This window comes from Parasteatoda tepidariorum, chromosome 5 (assembly GCF_982258835.1).
Source record: "Parasteatoda tepidariorum strain Cologne lab strain chromosome 5, Ptep-v5.0, whole genome shotgun sequence".
In the NCBI taxonomy this organism is placed as follows: domain Eukaryota; kingdom Metazoa; phylum Arthropoda; class Arachnida; order Araneae; family Theridiidae; genus Parasteatoda; species Parasteatoda tepidariorum.
Genome location: NC_141759.1, coordinates 89,685,270 through 89,691,005, shown reverse-complemented (window position 1 = coordinate 89,691,005; position 5,736 = coordinate 89,685,270). Strand labels below are relative to the sequence as shown.

Sequence of the window (5,736 nt, the reverse complement as noted above, 5' to 3'; positions counted from 1 at the left end):
GTGTCGTATTATTTAGTTCAGATTAGATTCAACTATTTTGTTCCGTTTACATGATATTTTCCTGTTATTAAATATTTTCTGTTATCGAAGCGTGATTGTAATAATTTGATGAATGCAATGCAACGTATGCAAACGTTAACTAACGTTAATTTAACGTTTTAAAAATGGATATTAAGTGTTGGTCAACTATGGGTGGTAGCATGTATAGTACCAGATGGGGTAAATAAAAAAATAAAAGACAGAGGGTGAAAAGAAATACGATCTTCCAATACTGAAAAGAGAGGACCATTAGACTTCTTGTATCATCAGAAGTGCTAATTCCACAATAATAAGTGCTAATTTCACAAAATTAATAGTACTAATTTAAATAAGTGCTAAATTTAGCTAGTGCTAATTATGCTACTGCTAATTATTAAAAATCCGCTGTGACTAGTAGTATCGTCAGAAGTGCTAATTTCTAAAAACAACTAATGTTAATTATTTTATTATGCTAGCACTAATTATTATGTTAGTGCTAATTATTAAATGTCCGCCGGAAACGTGTTGGTCACCTATGGGAGGTGGCATGTAAAGTACCAGATGGGGAAAGGCAGAAATAGAAGACAGAGGGTGAAAAGAAATACGATCCTCCACTACTGTAAAGAGAGGGCTATTACACTTCTTATATAGTCAGAAGGGGTAATTTCTAAAAAATTGCTAGTGCTAATTACAGTGCTAATTATTAAAAATTCGCCATGACACGTATTGTCAGAAGTGCTAATTTCTAAAAAAGCTAATGCTAATTCTTATGCTAGTACTATTTATTTTGCTAGTGTTAAATGAAGTACTAATTATAAAATAAGTGCTAAATAGCTAGTGCAAATTATTATTCTAGCGTTAATTATTAAATATCTGCTGTGATAAGTTATGGTCGTCTATAACAGGTAGCATGTATAGAACCCGGGAAAAAAAGGAGAAATGGAAAACAGACGGTGAAAAAAAAATACTGCCCTCCAATACAAAAAAGAGAGGTCTATTAGAATTCTTGTATCGTGAAAAGTGTTAATTTATGACCTTCAACTAAACATTGCTTAGCTACACTTCACCTATAATAGAGGTCTTCCACCTGGGTTCCACGGAGACCCAGGGTACCCTACACTTTGACGGGGTTCCGCAAGTACTTATTGTAATTATTGTGCTTAGGTAATTATTTGCTTAATCAAAGGGCTACGATTTTAGTAACATTAAAAATTTTTTTAAATAAAAGATCGAATTCTTAAACGTAGTGTTCGTGTAAATACGAGCCATTATTCCATACGTAAAAATACCTAGCAATAAAAACAATCACAGTCAAGTTATTATTATTTTTCTTTTTAATAATTTGTAATAATTTTAAATATTGTTACTTTTGTTTGTTATTCACAGAATATAAATTAGAAAACAGCTATCTTGTCTTTCATTATCTTACTGAAATGTTTATTTTGAGATAAACTAAAGTTGAGGATTTGCTTAACCCTTTCGCGCCGACTGTCACAAATACGTGACAGCAAAAAACCGTATCAATCAGGGTAAGAAGATAAAACTGGTAATCAAAGTATTTCTTTAGCAGTTTATTTGTAGGCGGAGTTATAATTTTTTGATTTATTTAATTCACCATTACTTTGTTCAAAATAAAACTATTTAGTTATACTTTGAATTAACATTGATTATATATATGATTAAACTAACAATAATTAAAATAAAAGCAAAGTAATTCTGTCAAATTAGTAACGACTACATTTAAGTTACCGTTTTTTATTTAATTGCAACTTGATTCTGATTTTGTACGAATGCTTTTCTGAATCACCCGTCCCCAAGGGGTTAATGGATTGGATACTATGTTTTTTCTCTACTCTCTACTCAAGGGGTTCCTGCAAGAAAACGATTAACTCATACGGTACGGTATCCCCAATGTGTAAAAAGATTAACACACTTGACTCACAAAAAAATATATGCATTAAATTTTACAATCTACCACTACATTTTATATACTAATCTATTCAATATTTGAGATTTCTGGTCGCAAATTAAGATCATACTTCATAGTAGAGATGGGCAAAACTGCTACTCTGCTACTGGGACCCAAAAGTAACAGTGACAAATAGCAGTGACTATTATTATTTCGATATAGATTTAATCGATATTTTATATCGATTAATCATTTTTATTTATAAAAACTTGGTATAAATTAATCGATTAAGGGCTTTAGTTAATAATCGATATGATTAGTTTTTAGTTAATTTAATCGATATAATATTTTCATTGTAAAATTAATCGATGTAATTAGTTTTTAGTAAAATTAATCTATATCATCAATTTTTAATGTAGTCAATTAAAATAATTAATCTTTATACTGAGTAGTCATTTTTATGGAAAGAGATAATTTTTCATAAACAATGTAAATCGCAGTGCGCAATTTAGTAGTATGGTTTTTAATAACTAACATGGGACCTTATTTAATTCTTGTAAAATGTTAAAATAACAAAATCAAAGCTTTTATCTCAGATAAGATATTAAATAAAAACTCATAATTCTTCTCGTTACTAATATTTTCATAATGATATTACAGTGAAAATCTAATCTCAAAACTTTTGTAGTTGAGTTATTGGCATTCAAAAACGATGAATGATGAGATTAATTCAATATTTTATATTATAGAATACTGATTTCTTCATTAAATGTACAGTAAAATGAAAACTTAATCGCAAATAAATTTTTAGTAATGTTGTCAAACAAAAAATATAACCATCTTAATGAAATTCTTCATAGCTTTTCAAACTCTTATGAAGATTTTTTCTCCTTTATAAAAGAAAAGAATGCGTGGTATGAAAACAAAAATTTATTTAAATTTTTTGTTATGATTATTGTTATGAATTTAGATATTTTCATAATTTTGCGTTTATTTTATCCTTGGCTGGTAGCATTAATTTCGTACACCAGGATCTGTTATAAGAGCCAACAGATGGCGCCACTAAGCATTTTCTTTTAAATTTTGCTGTTCGGAAAGGAGAAATAAACACTATGTTTTAACTTTTCTAATAGATATAAAAAATTCAACTGCTTTATGCAATTGTTATTTATATTTATTTTAGTAAATTACAATTTATCAATATGTTTCTAGGCATGCATAGATGTGTGATTAAGAATCTATGAGTAATAATTGAACTCTACTAGAGTATTATAGACGAATACCCTAGAAAAAAGGATAAGAAAATCAAATAAAATACTTCAAAAGTGAATTATCTCCAAAGCGTTAAAAACTCCAAAACTTAACTGAATTTATATTTTGGCTTTTTTCGTTGCAATGGATCTAAGATCGATATAAATATCGATCTTAGACTTCGATCTAGATGATCGAAATTACACAGAAATTAACTAACTACGCACAATTATTGGCAGAATTTTGGAAATGACATCTATTTTTTCTTTTATAATATTCAAACAAACTTTTTATCCATTAAAGTAGACATTTTAAAAGATTTCTTGAACCTGACATTTTACCATTTATTTTTTAAAAAATCATAAAATAATTTATTAAAAAAATATTTAAATTAAAATTTTATATATGCAACTGATATCGACTTGTATTTAGTAGCTTGAATAAATTTAATAGAAAATATTAGCCGCAAAATTTTGATAGGTATAAATCTATAAATGAAAATGTAATATTTGACACTTGCGTTCCCGATGCATCGAACCTCAGACCTTTCGTACACCAGCGCGGCATTGTACCCAATATACACTTAACTTCCGAGGATAAGATTGCTTACAAAAAATTAAATTGTTATTACGTACTTTTAAATATTTATAGATATTTCTTGAAATTTTTACTTATTGTTGATTGTTACATTGTTGATATTTAGTAACTTGTACTAACTTTTCGATTTAAGGGGGAAAAAAGAAGATAAAATTTTTCCTTTTTTTTCACGACTTAAGATATAAATAAAAATGTTTGCTATGTCTGGAAACTTGATGTAAAAAATCCTAGTCTTTAAACAATATCTGTTTCTACGAACATATTTCATATTTATATACTTTGATTAATTTTACTTTTTTATATGCTGCATAATTGATATTTATGACCGAAAATTCAGTTCCCTTTAAAGAAGAAAAATCAATAAAAATTATAATTTGTTTTAGATTTCAAGTATGAATATAAACTAAGCTACGGTTGAATATATACAAAAATATTATATATTCGAATTATATCTTGTTCAAATATATAATATTGTATTAAGATTACTATTAAGATTTTTTTATTATCGAACAATTTATCTAATAGTAAATTATAAAAATTATCAAAATAAAAATAAAAATCATGGCTTTTTTTAATTTCTTTTTTTTTTTCAAACTGAAATAGAGACTGAACTCCGTTATGATATTTGATCAAAAATAACAGCAATATTTTTCAGAGTGGAGCAGCTTGAATTTAGAAGCGACGAAAATGCTTCCATTCGCAGGGTACGAGCTGGAGCATCGGTCGGCAATATTCACTGGTATTTCAGTATGTTTTTTGGAGCAGTGAATATACCTGTGGCATTTGGAACAGCTAGAGTAGCAGTGAAATTTGTCACTGTGACAGTAGCAGTGAAATCTGTCACAGTAACAGTAGCAGTGATTTTTGTCACAGTCACAGTAGCAGTGATTTTTGTCACAGTGACAGTAACAGTGACTTGTCACAGTGACTGGAGCAGTCACTGTGACAACTTTTTGGTTGGAACAGGCTGTCACAGTGACTGCTCCAGTCACTGTGACAAGTCACTGTTACGTTACTTTCGACCCATCTCTACTTCATAGGATCATTTCTATAGTATGATTAGCGAGTTCACTCACCGAACTTCGCAGAAAACCCAACCACGATGATGTGGAATGGGGCTTTCTCCTGAGCGTGAAGCGGTTGTTTTATCTTCTGGATTCAACAACATTGATGATCGCACTGTTTGGCATTGCGCCAAATAGATGGAGGAATCTCGTTCTGAGTGGTTCTAATTAAAGAAAGTAACGCCTTATTTTTATCTGAATCTTTACTGCTATGAAATGCACCGCATAAGGTTCTAGAAATTGAGGAAAAGCGAACTCTGTTTTTTCTTCTGGGTTTCAGAACAATTAAATTAATATGGATTAGCATTTGATCAACGCTTATGCAATCACGCATGTTACACTGTCAATCAGTACGTGCATATGTAACACATTTCAGGCAGTTTACTAGAAAAACAAACTATACTCAAGAGCAAGACTTTTTTTTGCTTAAATTCACCAAACTTTTAAGAACTTATGTCAAATTGAATCCAAAATAAGACTTTTATTATATCCTTCTTTCCTTAATTCACCAAATGGTCGCAATTTTTAAAATTTTAACAACTTGTGTCGAATCGATTTTGATCAATTCTAAAATTAAAATTTATTCACTTTGCTAACAATTTAACTTTGGATTATCATTGCCATACGCAATTCTTAATTTCTATTAATGCTTTTATCCCTTGCGGAAATCGGAGCTAAAATTTTATTCATGAATTGTCGTAAGAATTCTGGTTATCATATTCCTGCCTGAAATGCATGAGATAACCACTGCCTTTATCTCTTTTTAAAATTTAAAGATTGATTTAAAACCGTGTTGTTTAAAATATACATGAACAAAAATTATCGTACCGTGAAAAATAAGTGGTTTAGACTTGATCCAATCATTTCTGATAAGAGTCAAGCTGAAAGTAGGCGTTA

At 29.3% G+C, this 5,736-nt stretch overlaps 1 non-coding gene across 1 annotated transcript; it reads left to right on the top strand.

The window, feature by feature from the left end:
• Nucleotides 1-4,798: 4,798 nt before the first annotated feature.
• Nucleotides 4,799-5,002, top strand: LOC147809676 (small nucleolar RNA U3). The gene has a single exon (XR_015434399.1). It is a non-coding gene; the product is annotated as a small nucleolar RNA U3 (small nucleolar RNA).
• Nucleotides 5,003-5,736: the final 734 nt, after the last annotated feature.